This window comes from Equus przewalskii, chromosome 5 (genome assembly GCF_037783145.1).
Source record: "Equus przewalskii isolate Varuska chromosome 5, EquPr2, whole genome shotgun sequence".
Classification (NCBI taxonomy): domain Eukaryota; kingdom Metazoa; phylum Chordata; class Mammalia; order Perissodactyla; family Equidae; genus Equus; species Equus przewalskii.
Window position 1 is genome coordinate 7,234,235 of NC_091835.1, and position 18,042 is coordinate 7,252,276.

The 18,042-nt window shown below is 43.8% G+C and overlaps 1 long non-coding RNA gene and 1 pseudogene across 12 annotated transcripts in view; one reads left to right on the top strand and one right to left on the bottom strand.

Moving 5' to 3' along the window:
* LOC103554259 (uncharacterized) overlaps positions 1-18,042 on the bottom strand; it is a 311,616-nt gene that overhangs the window by 188,221 nt on the left and 105,353 nt on the right. The gene's annotated exons all lie outside the window — the stretch shown is intronic.
* On the top strand, positions 3,411-3,555 carry LOC139083740 (U2 spliceosomal RNA; annotated as a pseudogene).

The following is an 18,042-nucleotide window of genomic DNA, read 5'->3' on the forward strand; positions in this document are numbered from 1 at the left end:
GGTGGCTTGGTTGTCAGATTGAGGAGGTGCTAAAAGATGGCATTCAGTGCCTTGTGAGTGGCTTTGTCTTTCTCAGTAAAGGCTCAAATCCTGCAGTCTTGATTTACAGCCCTGCAAGGAGAAACTGAAGGAGGTTTGTATTACTTCTCATTGGCTCTACACCCATTTTTACAAACTCAATTTTGGCCAGAGTTATTCCCTTAATTGTGTGTCTTCCAAATCATACAATCCAGAGATCCCTAATTGGGCAGCTCATGTAGCAGTAGAAGTTTAGCTGCCCTCCTACAATAAACATGGGGATGACCATGGCGTCACTGTTCTTGGTCTGAGCATGGCAGTGGCTCATCCATCCGGGAGCCCAATTAGAGAATATGGATGGCTTCAGAATCCACTTTGTCTAACGGGAAAGAGTTTGCTCCTTTCAATAATGCCATGGAATTTCCGACCTGATTATTAAGAACTCTGATGAGTCAAACTTAGGCTGGGTTTCTGGCTCTGCATAACTTTCACATTCCTTGAGTTTTGGATTCCTCTAGACTTCATTGTGTCTAAGTCCCACACTGACTCCAGTTCCTATATTATATTGGAGATCTGAGGAACAGAGCAAGAATTTGCTTCCTTAGCCCAAGTTTCCATTTAACTCAGAAAACAGAGCTCTTAATTTATATTTCCCTTGACAAACAATGGTTTAACTTACAGGGGAAAGGCGTCTTAGGAACTTGGACAAACTTAAGAGAAGAACTAAATTAGAGGTTAGGTAAAACTCAGCCTTCCCGCTTCAGCCAGGTTCTCCCATCTCCAGTTACTATAAACAATTGCGATTTTGAAAGTGTTGAAAAAAATACATTGACAATCTCTCCCAAAGGAGTGAGGGATTACAAGCCCATTTTGAGCCTCTGTGTTGCCAGTGGTAACATGGTTATTCAGGACAACTTGAGCCCCAGACAGGCAAGGACACCTCACTATTCTTCCAGTGAGCCCTTGGCATGGGGAGTAAATTGTCCCACCATTTATCATTTGTCTGGGAAGTCCTATGATGAGATGTGTAGTAAATCCATAGAACAGTAGGCAATGTCTTCTGGATCTCTCTCTCCCTCTCTGTCTCTCTCTCTCTTTATCTTTCCCTACCCCACATACCTCACAAGTGGGGAAGGTGCATTTTCACCCTACTTTGAAAGCATTTGAGGAGTACCTACCTTGTGCTAGGAATTCCATAGGCAAAAATCTTGAAGATAAGGGAAGATGTGTAATATAAGATCTGCCATCCAGAGATAGAAACCCAAGAGCATCCTTTTGTATTTCCTACACTTTCTATGAAAAAGGACATTGCTATTCATTTTGTCCAAAATATATGAACCAGAGAAGGGGCACTGATTAGGCTTGACAGAGCTTCAGTGGTTGAGGTGTAGGCCTATGATACTCTCTTCTTTCTGTAAAACAGCAGTGACCACTCTCTATCCAAACTGTCCAACTTGAGGAACCTCACTTCCACCCTTGAAACCTTCAAGGACTCTTAAAGGTAAACTAGGCAAAGATGGGAGTGTGCTTCTCTCACCCATGACTTTGGTCAAATCTGTTCACCTCTGGGGTTCTTCGTTTCCCCATCTGCACAAAGAGGAAGTAAGACTAGACCTCCAAGACCCCTTCCAAATAGGGTGGTCTACAGCTCTGCAGACTCCCAGTGCTCACAGCTTCCTTCTCTGCCCTCTGGTAAAACCCTGACTCCTCCCTCTTTCTTCTTGGTTTCCCCACCCAGGCTCCCATCCTCTCAGAGGGAAATAATTGGAAAAAAGAATCTGCACTAAACAATCAGAGTCTAGCTATTATTTGGGTGACTGCCTCCTGGTTGCAGGTGGGGTGGTCTTTGCATTTTAACAAAGCTCCCTGGGATTTCAGCATCAGTCCAGCTGACAGAAGAAAGGAAGGGCAAAGAGAAGAGCAGACTTCCCGGAGGACTTCAGCGCACCCCTTAAGCCTCAATGCACCATTTCTATGAATAACATGATCCCAGAAAAGATGATTTAATAGAAGAGGGAGGGAACCATAGTCCAGAACCATTAGGAGAGAAAGAAGGAGAAAAAAAAAAATCGTCAGGAATTACAGCGAGAGGAGGGGTTAGAGCAAAAAGGTTTCTGTTTAGGATACCAGGGAGAAAAAGAACTGAGATGATCAGGGATGGCAAGTATGTATCCAGCAGGCTGGCAGCCCTGGAAGACTTGGCTTAACGATCGTAGCTTCTCCTGCTGTCTCAAATTGCCTCTCAGTGCAGCCTCCAGGAGCTGCCATCACGGACCTGTCGGTGGGCGAGGTTGAGTCTCCTTGCCATCCATTGGATTACACTTAGAAAATTCAGACCCTGGCAGACAGAAGTTAGAAAGGAGCAGTGGAGCTCCTCTGACATTTTGAGGATGATAAAACGAACAGCTCTCCTGATGCCTAATTACCAGAACCATTGTCAGAGACAGACATGCAGGAGCCAGGGTTCACCTCAAATTCCAAGAGGTCAGAGCAGTGCGGTGCTCTCTCTGCCATTCGAGATCGAAATCACCTCTACAACTCACCAAATTTCCATCCAGCCTCTCCTTGAGAACTTGCAGGAGCAGAGAGCTCATTGCTTTTGAGTGTGCTTTGTTGACAGGCCGCTCTATTGAAAAGGTCTCCCCTTGAACTGAAGAAGTTACCTCCCTATAACTTGTACCCACAGAACCCCAGCTCAGTCCTTTGGGGCCATGCAGGAAAAAAATGTAACCCTCTTCCTTGTACCACTTCTTTAGAGCCTGACATCATCTCCCATGTCTTCCTCCATCCCCTCTTCCAGCCACTGGGCATGCCTTCCACTGTTCTTCATACAGCGTGGTTTCAAGTCCACTCTGGGACAGTACCTCTTACGGCAATGGAGAATTCCTTGTATTGTTTGAATTAGAGACAAAGGATTATTTTTTTCCCATTACTTTTGCTATGTCACTAGGCCACGTGATAGCCATGATCTTGGTCAGGGTATATCTCCATCTCCTCTCTGGGCTTGGAAGAGTTTGAACTTCATGGACCCTTCGGTCCCTCCTACTTTTGCAAACCGAAGAAAGCATGAACTGCCATCATGTGCCAAGCCCATACTCTTCGGGATGCTCCACTGATGAAATCTGAAGGATACTTCAGCACTGAGGAGGAGCGGAGGATCCCACTGTGGAACTGTGAGAGTCCCCGTGCTCTTGTGCAGAGCATCAGTTTACTGTGGCTCCTCCTGTCTCCACATATGTCTGCCTAGGGTCCTTCAACAATGTCTGCTGTCCTTTAAGGCAGCTTTCCATTTTTACCTAGGTTTCCTCTGGTTCAGAGACAAACATGGAGATTTCGTTTCCAGAACTAGGCTACAATGCAAGCATTTAAGCTTTGATAACTAGGGAATTGGGATTGCTTCTCGGCCTTTTGGCTAAGATCAAGTGAAGTATCTATTCTTGGTTTTTTTTTCTCGATTTTTTTTTTTGGCAAGGAATATTGGCCCTGAGCTAACATCTATGCCAATCTTCCTCTATTTCCTAGGTGGGACACTGCCACAGCATGGCTTGATGAGCAGTGTGTAGGTCCGCACCCAGGATCCAAACCTGTGAACCCTGTGCTGCCGAAGCAGAGCACACAAACTTAACCACTACGCCACTGGGCCAGCCCCAGTAGTGTCTATTCTTATCAGTTTAATAGCTAGGGAATTGGTAAAAATCCTGTTTTTGAGTGTTTGGTTCAGATAGGAGAGCTGAGAGAGACACTTGGCGTACTAACTAGCGTGGGGCTATTTAAAGTCCTTACTGAAGACCAACGAGATAAGTCTCAAAGTCTAGGATAGGCCTTGGATGAGGCCAAGTGGCCAGGAATATGGAAATTACAAAACCAGGACCTGTGCAAGCCAAGAAGTTCTCAACAATCAGGGACATAAAAAGTAGGAAAAAAGTTATCTTCAGGGTAATTCCTATCCTCTTCATGTATAATTTGTTCTCAGTCTCTTCCCACTGCCTGAAACAGGGCCTGGCATACATTAGGTGCTCAATAAATATGCATGGAATGAATGAATCGTTAATCGAAACCTTGTTAATCGTTCCAGGTTTGCATTATTTAGTCATTTACACCACCACCATTTATTAAGCACCACCAGGGTACTAGGCACTGTGCTAGACGCTAGAGAGTTTACAGATAAATTTTACTGGAGCTCAGAGCTCAAGTTCTGGCAGGGTATTTACCCAAGTGGCAGTAAGTACACTAAGAAGGGGTAAAGATAAGACAGTGGAGACTAAATGTCAGGAGATGCGATAAAGGAGGTTAACAAAAAGGGTTCACGTGAAAGGGCTGCCTTCAACTTGCCCTCCTCTGTTCAACTTGAAGCTCGCCGTGCCCTGCTCAACTACAAGAACTCAGTCTGATTATTCAAACGAAAATTCTTGGGCACAGATTTCCAGGCAGAGCTGCGGGGAGAACTTTTCCCATGGAGGGTCCTTGTTTCTGGCTCTCTCTCCACTTCCTGGCGCGACCTCAACTGGCACTCCTCGGGCGACCCGCCCTATTATAAATTTCTCTCTGGCAGCTCACCTGCTCCCTGGACTGGCAATTGGGAATCTCATACCTGGCTGCAGCCGAAAGATTTCAGGAAATGGTGCTTTGGAAACACATCTTTAAAATGAAAACAGATAAAGGAGCTGGCAGTGGAGCCAAGGAAAACTCTACTCTTTCTGAAAAGCAGGCAGTTTGTTGGCACTGGAAACCTACCTGCCTGCTCTCAGCCACCACCACATCCTCTAATAAATGCAGTAGTGCACACAGAGACACACATACACACGAATGCGCGGCAACTGGGCTGTAGAATATGCGCTCGAAAACCTGAGAAACGCTCGTCCTAGGGCTCTGTGGAAGGCCCCGTGCCTCCTAGAGCCTGCAGCCCTTCGAGGTTCTAACCTGCAAGGCCTGGGTCACACACTTCCTTCTGGAGAAACATTCGTGGATTCCTCCTCCACACTGTAGACAATTCAAACCAAGTCGAGTGGAATTTTTACAGGCATTTCTAAGTTAGATGCACCTTATAGCAATCTTCACTTATAAGCCCTGAGACTTTTGTTTCTAATTTAGTAAAAGGAAAAATAAAAGTTGTGAGTCGGGACCATTTCATCTACTAGGGTGGCATTAATAAGTTGATCCTCTCTTTGTGGAAGGCACCCGAACCCTACCAAAAAATGTCATTCAAATAATATTCCCTTGCGTGGCTGTAAAACAATCCTATTTATAAAGTGCTTCCACTTGACTGAGCTTGATCGAGGCTCACAACAGACTTGGGTAGTTGGCCAGGATGATCATCGTCACCTTGTGCAGATGAGGAAACTGATGAGCAGCTGATGAGTGCCTCGCTTGGCACGCATGGGGAGGAAGCAGCCAACACACATCCTCCCGGGCTGCATCTAGGGTTCCGCCCATCACCGCATGCATCCTATTTTCGTAAGGGCACATGGTTGCTCATAATTCAAGCATCAGGTAATTCGACTAACCTATTAAAATGCAGGCCCTCTGTAACTGAACATAGCTGGGTCTGTTGGAATCCTACCTCCACAAGTCAAAGCATCCCCAAATCATAAAACTGAGTTACCCAGGTTGTTCCCTAAGTTTCTTTAAAGAAACAGCACAAGCATTTTCCCCCAGAAAATCCAGAGCACAGACAGAACTTCCTCGAAATTCTCTTACATATCTCCCCTCTCCCCACTACTTGCCACCGCCACTCGTGGTAGCTAAAAACAGTCCCTCTCTCTCCCCCTGTCCCACTCTCAATGCCATGCCTCCTGCAGATCACATGCTACCCACAGTCACTCATTTTCACGGTCTCACAATTACCCCCTTCATTTCTTGCTCTCTGTGTCTGACTTTCCAGGAGGGCATGGACTGGAGGTCTGAGTTGAGTGGGAAGCACTGGGTAATTTTCTGGCATCCCCTGACAAGCTGGAATGACAGACACAACACGCAGCCACACTTCCGGGAGCGTGTTGGCGGGAACACACCACAGCATTGACGTGGGTCTCCCACCCATCACCAGGACCAGCCCCTTCTCGGTCCAAAACGGAGACTCACGCTCCAGGTAGGGAGAGATCTCCTAACATTTGCTGAGCTGAGCAGACACGAGAGTTACAGTCCCCAGCAATACAGGGGACAAGATGCTAAAACTACCCCCTACAGGAAGATGAGCAGAGAGGCAAGTGGGGAAGAGTGAGTAGTTACTGAAAGGCCAAGGTGGAGACATCCTCAGGGGAACAGGAGTCTTACATGACTAAACAAGGCATTAACCCCCAAAGTGTCCAAGTGCAAGGAGGCCACTGAAGCTGCTAGGAAGAACCCAGCCATCCCGATCTGCCCCTGCAGCTGGCCCAAGTGACGGCAGAGCAAACAGTAGAGTTTTTACTCCCTTAGGATTAGTCTGTGAATCCTGCCTTGCTGTGCCCTCTGCCCCTGCTCGTAATTATCTGTTTCCCATCCACACTGAGAGCTTCTTGAAGGCCAGTTCTAAAACATCTTCATAACTTCAGCATCTGATATGGTGCCTGGATTCTTAGAAAATAATAAAATCAAATTAAGGGACTACAGGAAAAGGAAGGAATGTCTCTAGTCATTGCATTTCTGCTCCATCAGTAAAAAATTAGAAAGTTTCTATCTTTCTACAAAATGTGATGGGCCTTGCTTCTTGCGATCAACTTCATGAAACTATATCAGAATTGTCAGCATCTCACAATGAGTTTTTGTAGCTTAATCACCCTTCACTGTAGAATGGATTGGAAAGCCAGACTTAAGGGAATTATTTGGTTCGTAGAGTGAGGCTTGACTGTGGGACTCTAGGAAGTCAATATGACTGGCTATAGCCTTGAAGGTGTTGGGTGAACATTCAGGAATACAATTAGTTATTAGGAGGGTGACTTGCCTGTCTCTTGTCAGAGTCACTGCCAGCCCTGCTCTGTCTGCTCTGCATCATAGGGAGCTGGGCCCTGACAGCTACAGTTCCCGTGCCCCCATTCCAACTGGCTTCTCATTAAGTTTTGCCAATGAGAGGCCTCGGCAGAGCACTGGAGGAAGGAGAAAGCCCAGGTGCTCCCCTCACTCCGTGTTTTAGGAGACATCCCAGCAGCTGCTTAGTCTCTTCCGGGGTTCCACTTCCACTGGGAAGCCACTCCCTCTATAATTCTAATTCATAAACTCTGGTAGCACCACCTCCTCTCTGTCACTCCAGCCCTAGATGTAGAAGTGGGCCCTGCTAACCTAGGACTTGCCTCACCCATTTGCCCTTTGAGTTCCATCAACTTTAATATGTAGCCAGTTTCTCATATCAATGCTCCTCTCTGGACCTGCCTGGCATAGGTTCTGTTTTCCTGGCTGAACCTTGACAAATACAGCTGCCATTTTATATGGGCCTTTCTCAGCTCCTGCTATTCTGCCTAAGCCATGAGAAGTTAGAAACTATGTATACTATAAGCCTAATGATGAAGGATCTTTGGGTTCAACCAACTTCCTAAACTAGGCAATGACCTGGCTGGAGGAGCTTAGACAGTGGTGTGCCAGTAAATGTGTAACCGTGGGTTCTCTGAGAGATGAAACCCCTGATTTATAGCATTTGCCCATTTCCATGATGTAAGTACTCCCACCATGGTGGGTTAAGCTACCAAAACAATGTCACTGAATGTGGAATTGGAAAGAGCCCCACAATGCGATGACTGAGCAGGAGCAGCCAGTTTGCTGGATGTCTGAGGAGCAAGAACCACATGCCCTGAGGCACTGAATAGAGAAGGGCATTTGAGCAAGTGTGAAATAAAACAGAGACATTTTGGAGACTATAGAGAGTGCAGAGAGGCCCAGGAGGGGAGAGGAAGCAATAGAGAGTCAAAAAGGGAATTGGGAAGAAATGACAGATGGGAATTTGGGCAGTGACGTGTTAAGAGTTGTGAGTGGTGGTTTGCTCCAAGTAAAGTATGGAATCAAGAGCAACAGACCTGCTTGTCATTAATGTGTTGGAGAGCTGCGATTATTTGGGGGGTGAATTGAAGAGCTGTGGAAGTTGCCAAAGAAGGACCCAGCCACAGGTGGGTTACAAAGGCTCATAACAGTTGCATTGCTAGAAGGGGCCTCAGAATCATCCATTCCAACAGCATTACTTAACAGATAAAGAAAGCGAGCCTCAGAAAGGCCATGGCCACCCAGGCAGAGTGGTAGAATCCAAACTCAACCTTCAGTTTCTTGCAAGACCATTCATTCATTCATTCATTCATTCAACAAATATTGCTTGGCAGTAGTAGAAGTCTGTTGCGAGCATTACTGACGTGGTCCTTGTCTTCAAGGACCTTACTATCCAGGGGAAGAAAGGATTAAATAGCTTTTCACAGTTCGTGACTATTTTTTTGTGTGTTAAGTGCTATGAAGAAAAAATACAGGATGTTTTAATAGACCTCACATGAAGACCTAATTTAGACCGGAAGGTGCCGGCAGGTGTCTCTGAGGAGCTCTGACACTAAGCTGAGACAGGAGTGAGGAACACGAGCCTTTCAGGTAGAGATGAGGGGAAGAGTGTTCCAGGTAGAAGGATGTCACATGCGGTGGTCCTGTTTCAGGTCTGAGTCCCCAAGTAAAGGCCACTTACAGAGCATGTCTTCTCTTTCATCACCAGACAGCCTGAAATGTGTTGAAAGCTAAAGGCCTGAGTTCAAACAAGATGATAAAGCTTTGTCATAATGCGGCATCTTGAATTTGGTGCAGATATAAGAGAGCGACTGGCTTTTACTCGTAGACTTGGAAATGAAAACGGTGGATGTCTTGAGCCTGGGCAGGGTCACCCGTGTTACTTAGCCTCTCTCAATCGCTGCACCCCACAAACTCCACACTCACGTGAAGCTCCTGCCTCTCTCTGTGAGGAAAACAGGTAAAAGAGCATGTTTTCCAGGTCACATCTTCGTACTTTTAGCTGCTAAAACCCACTGTGATGTCTCTGCGTCTTCTCTGAGTGCTTGAGGTAGAGAGCGCACTCTGGGAGTGCACAAGTTCCCAGGACAATGGGCTCCCCTCCCCACCTGCGGAGGTGACAGCTGCCATCCATCCCTCTCTCCTGCGCTTTAACCCCTCCCCTCAGCCACTTTCCTCCCAACTTGATTTTCTGAGGCTGGGAGGATACAGGAAAGCTTACTTTTGCTTTCTTCTTGAGCGAATCCATCATATCAAGCCTCCTAGTCAATAATTCCATTACTTTATTTTCAAATATCAACTGGAGCCAGGTTTATATTCAGTTTTTCATGACTCCTTCAGCCCTTAACTTTGGACAAAGTAAACACCACCATCACTACATCTCACATAGATTCGCTACAAAAATTTGGATCAATTTTATTTTCCTTTTCTCCAAAATGGATGCATACAGACCAACCTTTGCATGGAAGTGGCTCTAAGGAAAAATAAACAATCCACTTGTAAATGCTCTGGATTTCTTCCTGAAGCACCATCTGGAGAGCCCAGTTCTATAATCCCGTGGATAAGATTTGACGTCTTTTGTGAGAAATGTCTTTTTCCAGGAGGCCAGAATTCCAGCCCACTAATACGTTATGACTTTTGACATGTTGCTTGAGTTCCGTCAGACTCAGTTTCCCTCCTTTACAAAATGGGATAAATAATGTCTAGTCAACTGGCACCATAGGAACAAGTCCTAAGACAATGGTGTGCACCTTAGAAGGAAGGACATCAGGGACATCCAAGATTTTTCTGACATTTTTTTCATGTTGAATTTCTGCAACTAGAGTCAGGGGCTTTAAAAAATCCAAGTGCTCAGCTAAGTGATCAGCTAAGATATGCACACGCATCACTGTGTTTCCTTTTGGCATGTGATAAGACAGTGCATTGTGATGTCAAGGATAAGCATTTTTCATCAGTATTTTTTAAATGTGCTGAGTCTCTTTTTCCTGAGGCTCCTGGATGTAAGAGCCTGAATGGATGGGAGTTGCTGGTGTCTCTGGAGAAGCTTGTTTCCTTTCCCAGGCTTCCCAACCCTACCCAAGATCGCTTGTCTTTGAGATTAACCTTCTAGGACAGGCACCCAGGAGCGGAACTCTCTGGGAGTGAGTGAGCTTTTTCAGGATGTCAGGAACGAGAGAGTGTGTGTGACTCAAGAAGGACACACATCCGTGTTAGAGAAGAAGGGTGAGGTTGCAAAACATACCAAGGAAACGAAGAGAGAGGATGTTATACTTTCACTACCTCGCTGTTGTGAAACTGGAAAACATCGATCCTGTCCCTCTGGGTATTCAACATTCCACTCACAAACTCCCCTCCCTGGAAACCTTCTCTGGTTCAGTTAATCAAATGTTCCAGAAGCCAGCCCTTCCCCCATCCCAACCCATAGGATTTACTAGTTTTCACGTGAAAGGTATTGATTCAGGAACTCCCGATGGCTCCCTGCTAAACCGTTGACTTCTGTTAAACGCCCTGCCTCCTAATGCATTTTGCAGGTCCCAGAATTCCGTTCTCATGTGTCCTTTTCCATTTTCTTCATTGTGAGCCCCTCCTCCTTCAAATAAACCCTCACTTGGGTTTAAGACCTTCCTGGAAGATGATTCTGTAGTCTCCCTTTCTAGAACTTCCCAACCCTCACTCTCATTCAAATGAGAGAATCACTAAAGGCCTCCTTGTCCTTGCCCCCCAGCAGACCCTCATAAATCCACAGTGAAGTTGTGGTTTTTTTTTAATTAAAGCGTCCAAATAATTAATGATCAACCCCATTCGTGCCATTGAAAACCCAAATGTCACACGGTTGAAAAGACCCAACCAAATAATTCAGTGTACCCTATAAAGCTTTGAAAAAGCAGGCCCAAGAGGCCTGCATGACTGGTTTCTGTGCTGTCTGAAAAGCTTGGTTGGGTTTTGGGCACTTGATTGGATTCCAGGAATAATGTGCCCTGAGCACAAAGGGCTCTTTTGATGTGTCTGTGCCATGGCTCCTCCCCTCCCCTCCTCACTTTACCTGGGATACACATTCTCCTTGTCTCCCAAGTTGGAAAAAATAACCCATGGAAGAGAGGAAAAAACAGCAGAGGGAAAGTCAAGGGTGGGGGCTGGGGAAACTGCAGCTCCTCGTCTGAGCTTGGTTACTGAAGTCTGGTTATTCCGGAGGAAGAGAAGAAACGGAGTTTATACAATGTCTGTGACCAGACACTGGAAAAATGTAAGGAAAAGATGCCTCTTGGTTGAATGTGGCCCCTTGAGCTATGAGTAATGAGTCTCCAAGCAACGATCTGATACTTTCAAAGAGTCAGAAGAACTGCAGATTACCAGCCCTGGAAATCAACGTGGATTTACAAGCCTATAGGCAGAGAATCCATAGATCGAGAGTCCAGCCTGGTGATTTTTCATGAGTACCAGAAGACTCAAGAAAGATGGAGAGAAAGAAGACAGAGTCCCCATTACCAGAATGCCCTGAGCAAAGTACCAGCTACAGGCCAATATTACACATTGGCCCTGGGAGACAAGGAGTGTGGTTCTATCTCCAGCTATAGAGATGCGCAGATTGGCAGCAAAGGGCAGCAAGCTGGTGGTAGTAGAAGGCAGTTCAAGGATGTCCTTCTGGGCTACCTTGAACAGGCTGTTTTCCCCCTCTAGTCTTGTTTTGCCTGTCTGCAAAAAGATGAACTTGAACCACACCAGCTTGGAGATTCTGTTTACTGGCTTAAGACAACAATCTACTTATCTAGGTCTTTAATTCTAATTATGTTCTATAAATATCTGTGTAGAGGTAGTATACATGTAGATTCATTACATTTACTCCAAGTATTTGATATTTTTGATGCTATTATAAAAGGTATATCTTTTTTAACTTTGTTTTTTAATTATTTGCTGCTAGTATATAAAAATACAATTAATTTTGTATATTGAATTTGAACACAGTGACCTCATCAAATCATGTAAGAAATCTAATAATTTATTTCTCAGTCTGTCTTCTCTTCACCATCAGCTCCCAGCTGGTGAGATCACAGGGAAGATGTTTGATGTATTTGTTAAGTTTCTTAGGTTGCAAGCAACAGAAACAACACTGGCTAACTCAAATGTCAAGTAGGACTTATCTTACAGCTATGGGATAGTTCTGTGAGTCACAAGAAAAAGTGAACTATCAGACTTCAAAAAAGGACAGGGCCCAGAGCAGCCTTAGGGAATAAATCCATTGTCTCTTCAGGATGCCCTATTAGGATGAACTCTGGACTTGCTTTGAGTTACTCCTCTAAAGATTCAAATTCCTCAGAGAGCAAATCGTGTTGTCCCTATTTAGGTCCAACCATTGTCCACATTGCCAGTTGGTTGACAAGACCACCAAGACTGCATGCAATTCTGGAGGAGTGGTACCCCAAAGGATATTCACCATGCTGTTATAAGAAGAAGGGAGAACTGATGGTGGAGAGGCAAGACAACGCATGACCACCACCTATAGTATCTAATTAGATCTTTCTGCCCCTCGCCCATCTTATCAGGTATACAGATTAGCACTTCAATTTTGGTGATGATGGTGGTGACGGAGAAGATTACATCTCAGCCAGCCTTATCTTCCTATCTAGACACCAAAAGCACTTGGATCACCGTCAATGACCCACATTATTCATTTGTACATGAAAGTGCATCCTTTGTCTAGCTTGCTTCGTTGGGCTTCAATCAACCTGTTCTCCCTCATTAATATGCATTGTGCTGTTGAAATAGGCTGGGTTAATAATCAAATGCATGTGTGTTCTATCTTGCTTTCTTCCCTCTGTCTTCTGTCTCTTTCTAAGGGTGGTGGTGTGTTTATTTTGCTGCGGTTACTTTGGAATAAGAGACCTAGTATTTATGCTGATACAGTCAGTAACTACATTGCATTCTATCTGCTTGTTGAACTGCTGACTCTGGGCTTGAGCACACATAGTGTATAGAAGATGTTTGTGGGTTTCTAGGTGTTTTTAATCCACAAGAAAATAGAAAATGGACTGAGGTCACAATGATCAACTTTCTTAAGGAGAGAATTATAGTGAAAACTAAGTGAGAAAAGGCTCTTATCTTTCTGATCACTCATCTCTACCTTTATTTATTGCCCTCTCTTGCTTTTATTAGCATGCTGACAGTTGGAGCCATAGACGTTTACACCAACACTCCAACTACTGCCCTGATTTCAATTCCAATTTATGAAACCTAATCTAAACCTTAGAAAGGAAGCTACAAACTATCACTTTAAATTTCAGTTTACAGAGGTCCCCAGACGCTTCCAGGAATTGAGTTGGGAGAGGTCCTGGGAATCAGAAACCAAACTACCACCTCCTTCCTCCCCTCAAAGGACCCGAGGACATTGGAAACCAAACTCATAAAATAGCATTTTCACAACATCTCAACTGAGAAGAATTACAAGAGAACATCTCATCCATCCCCCTTCCGGCAACTGGTTCTAACTAATCCCAGACAGAAGGAGGTGTCTCTTATTCTTCAAGATCACTTGAAGGACATTTCACAATTCCCCTGGTCACCTGCTTCAAAATACAAGAGCTGGATGCCAGGAAAATCTTCCTCATATTCCAAAACCAGTTCTTCCCTCAATTCAGAGCATTTGGATAATTAAAGTATAAAATTTCAGAACTGGAAGAGACTTTAAATACCATTTAGTCTAGAGGTTACAACTGGTGACCCAGGGACTGAGACAGTTTTACTAGAGCCACAGAAAGTCGAATTTTTGAATTAGTTGCCAATGCTTAGATATTGAGATATTTCCTTTTGTAAAATCTATATAGCTGTGTCTCTAGAAAAGTCAAAAGATCCAGAAACACTGTGGCCTCATTGCCACAGCAGTAATCAGAATTGGGCAACTCCTCTTTAGACGGGGTCATAAGGGAAACAATCTCCAGCACAGTAAAGAACCAACCAGGCCTGATTATCTCACTTACCTTCAATGACTAGGCCCTGTCACATCCAAGTTTGTGATTCCTGCCTTTTGCTGATGAGAAAACTGAGCCAGAAAAATGGGTTGACCAAGGTCACCAGCTATAAGTGTGAGAAGAACTAGAACCCAGGACTCCTGCCTCCTGGTCCAATGCTCTTCTCCTATAGAGTACTGATTTTAGGTTGTAGCTATGCTGACCTGGGGCAGCTGAAATAAAGTTATAGAAAATGGGGAGGTGACATAATAAAAGTCAAAACCTACAATTTTCATATTTCCTGTCACTTTTTATAGTCCTTGGGTTGGCTCAGCAGTATGCTGATAGAGGTTCCCCTATGACCAGTAAGGAAGATAACTGGCTGATGCCCAGTGAATAGCAAAGGAAATATTCAGTGGGAAGGCTTGGAAGACCCAGGCTCATTTTTTTTTTTTTTTTAAGATTTTATTTTTTCCTTTTTCTCCCCAAAGCCCCCCCGGTACATAGTTGTGTATTCTTCGTTGTGGGTTCTTCTAGTTGTGGCATGTGGGACGCTGCCTCAGCGTGGTCTGATGAGCAGTGCCATGTCCGCGCCCAGGATTCAAACTAACGAAACACTGGGCCGCCTGCAGCAGAGCGCGCGAACTTAACCACTCGGCCACGGGGCCAGCCCCGACCCAGGCTCATTTTTATGTTGAGGAGTATGTGTGTGTGTGTGTGTGTGTGTGTGTGTGTGTGTGTGTTTGAGGGGTTGTTCTCAGTGCTTTTAGTATAGGAAAAAAAGAAGAGAAGCAAGGCGATAGCCCATTTTAATTTCTGACTCTGGAGTATAGTCTGGAGAAGACAAAGGGAGGACTTGCAGAGAATATGAATGCATGGGGGAAGTTTGCCGATCAAGGAAATAAAAAAGATTCCAGTGTAAGCGTAAGAGGCTGTTAAATTTAAAGGTCAGTTTGGCAAAAATAGAACTTGACTGGTATATTTCTCAAGATATTTCTCAACCTAGGTTTTTGGTGTTAGATAGATATGATCTAAAACAGTCTTTTGAGCCTCTGAAGAGGGAGTCACTCCCGGACAGAGTAAGAACTTTGTGTTGACCCTCTCCTACAATAAGAAAGAAAAAAAACTGGGTTCAACCTAAAGGCAGCACGCACAGCCCCAAAGTACCTGACCACTGCAGTCAGTTCAGGCTCTGAACGGACGAGCTATCGTGTGGTCAGAACAGCTGAAGGATTAAGTGCATTGTTACAACCACCAGTGTTTCAGCCAAGTATCAACCAATCCTTTGAAATGGTTCCTGGCTGTGAATGTGGCTCAAAATAGAGAAAAGTGGCCAAAAGAGCCTTCCAGATTTCCTTCTTGTGGCTCTTCACTCACAACCAAGAAGTTCTGGAGAAGGAGCCCTGCTTCCCGAGAGCAAGGGCATGACTTGAGCTCCAGATATGCGAGTTTACTTAGAGTTTGAGAACCTAAACCCCTCTATTCCCACTGAGCCGCTCACAACTCGCATTCCTGTAGAGAAGAGCTTTTGTTTGTGGGAAAAGACGTAGCTAAGAGTTCCTTCTCGAGGTCAACTGATTTTTAACAAGCTCAGTGATCTTTGCAGGTTACAATGCAAACTGGTTAACATCCATTCCCCGCCAGAGCTCACCAGCTAGAGAGACAGCATTTACCAGTTGACCACCTCGTCTCCCTCCCCTAACTTCCTCTTTTAGAAAATCAGAAATGAATTAAGAGCATTCTGGAAGAGCCTGGTAATCTTAATAAAATCCTACTCAGCTGACTCGTCCTCCCTTTTGGTATTGCTAGAAAAACTTTTTAAATGGGGAATTCCTTTCCTCTGATGATGGTGAAGACTTTTCTAGCAAAAGAAGAGATATGTTGTGTTGTAAAATGCAATATAAAATGGGGATGACATTGCAGATCAACGCAGAAAAGAATAGATGGTTGTTAGTACGAAAAAAGCTTTTAGTTGAATCCCTGCATCTCCCCTTAAACAAAATTGTATTTAATGTTGACTAAATACATAGATATGAACAATAAAACTTAAAACCTTTTAGAAGAAAGTATAGCATATTTAAAAATTTGGAGTAGGACTTAGTTTAATCCATCACACATACAAACGCACAAATTTTTTTAAGTAACAACTTTAAAGAGGATTGAAAACTTCATCTACATTAAAATAAATACAAAACATATGTAACAACAGATAAATTAAAAAGTGAAAAGATAAGCAATAGATCATCAAAAGATATTTCCAAACATATAACTAACAAATCATTAGTATCCAGGATGTAAAGGACTTCAAAAATTAATAAGTGAAAGAAAAACAACCATGAAAAAGTCTAACGTGGGGGCTGGCCCAGTGGCACAGTGGTTGAGTTCTCATGTTCCACTTCGGCAGCCCAGGGTTCACCGGTTCAGATCCCAGGTGCAGACATGGCACCACTTGGCAAGCCATGCTGTGGTAGGCATCCCACATATAAAGCAGAGGAAGATGGGCACAGATGTCAGCTCAGGGCCAGTCTTCCTCAGCAAAAAGAGGAGGATTGGTAGCAGATGTTACCATCTTACTCAAAAAAAGTCTAACATGCATGTAATTGGAGGCCCAGAAGGAAAGGAGAAAGAGATTCGGGCAGAAGAAATATTTGAAGAAATAATGACCAAAAACCTTCCCAAATGTGGTGAAAGACAAATTCAAGCAGCTCAGCAAACTCCAATCATAAATTTGGCAAATTCAAAGAAAGCCCTGCCTAGACACATTGTGATCAAACCGCTAAAACGATGAATAAAGAACAAATCTTGAAGCAGTTAGTGAAAAATGATACGTTTTATACAGGAGGAAAATGATTCAAACAATGACAGATTTCTCATCAGGAACCATGCAGGCAAGAACACAGTGGAATAACATGTCTAAAGTGCTAAAAGGAAAAAACAACTATCAACCCAGAATTTTATATCCAGCAAAAATATTTTCCAGAAATGAAAGTAAAGTAATTTTCAGATAAAGAAAATCTAATCGAATTAATCCTAGCAGACCAGCACTACAAAATATGCTGAAAGAAGTTCCTCAGGCTGCAAGAATATGATACTGGAGTAAAACTCCATCTTTAGGAAACAATAGAGTATCAAAAATGGTAAATGAGGAGCCTGCCTGGTGGCATAGTGGTTAGGTTTGCAAGCTCCGCTTCAGTACCCAGGGTTCATGGGTTCTAATCACCAGCACAGACATACTCACTGCTCCTCAAGCCATGCTGTGGAGGCGTCCCACATACAAAATAGAGGAAGATCGGCACAGATGTTAGCTCAGGGACAATCTTCCTCATCAAAAAAAAAAAAAATAGTAAATGACAAATATCTGATGCATAATTCAGGGTTCAACCAGAGACATACATAGACAGAGAGAGAGAAAAGATTATTACAAAGAATTGGCTTATACAATTATGGCATCTGGCTAGGGCGGGTGATCAAGAAGGGAAGATAATGAGTAGGCTAGAACCTCAGAGAGTTGGAGGTTCTGAGTTCAGAAAAAGCCTAAGCCATCTTGTAAAGGTGTGACCCAGGATAACATCCCTTTTTATTAACATAAAGTCAATTGGTTATAATTAGGGGCTTTAATTATATCTACAAATCCCTTCGCAGCAGAACCTAGATCAGTGCTTGACTGAATAACTGGAACCGTAGTTCAGCCCACCCAAGGTGACACATCAAAAAGCCGTCACTTCTGGGTAAATCTAAACCACTCCTTTTTCTTTCCTCTTAAGCTTTTTAAAATACATATCATTGCTTAAACTAAAAATTTTGATCTTGGTAGGGCTTTCAATGTACGTACGTGTGATCCATATGGTAACTGTAACATAAAGGACAGTGGGCATGGAGTAAACAGAGACATAGGGTTGGCAGTTTTTATCTTTTACATGAGTGGGAATATTAACTCTTAGCAGACTGTGCATTTCTATATTTTACAAATATGTAAAACAACCACTAAAAATATACAATAATATATAGCTTTGAGTCAATATATAAATTAAAATAGAATACTAAAAATATTCAAATCATCCAAAATAAAGCAAGAAAAGGAGAACAGAGCAAAAAAAAAAAAATAGCAATATAACAAAATAGTAGACCCAAATTCAAC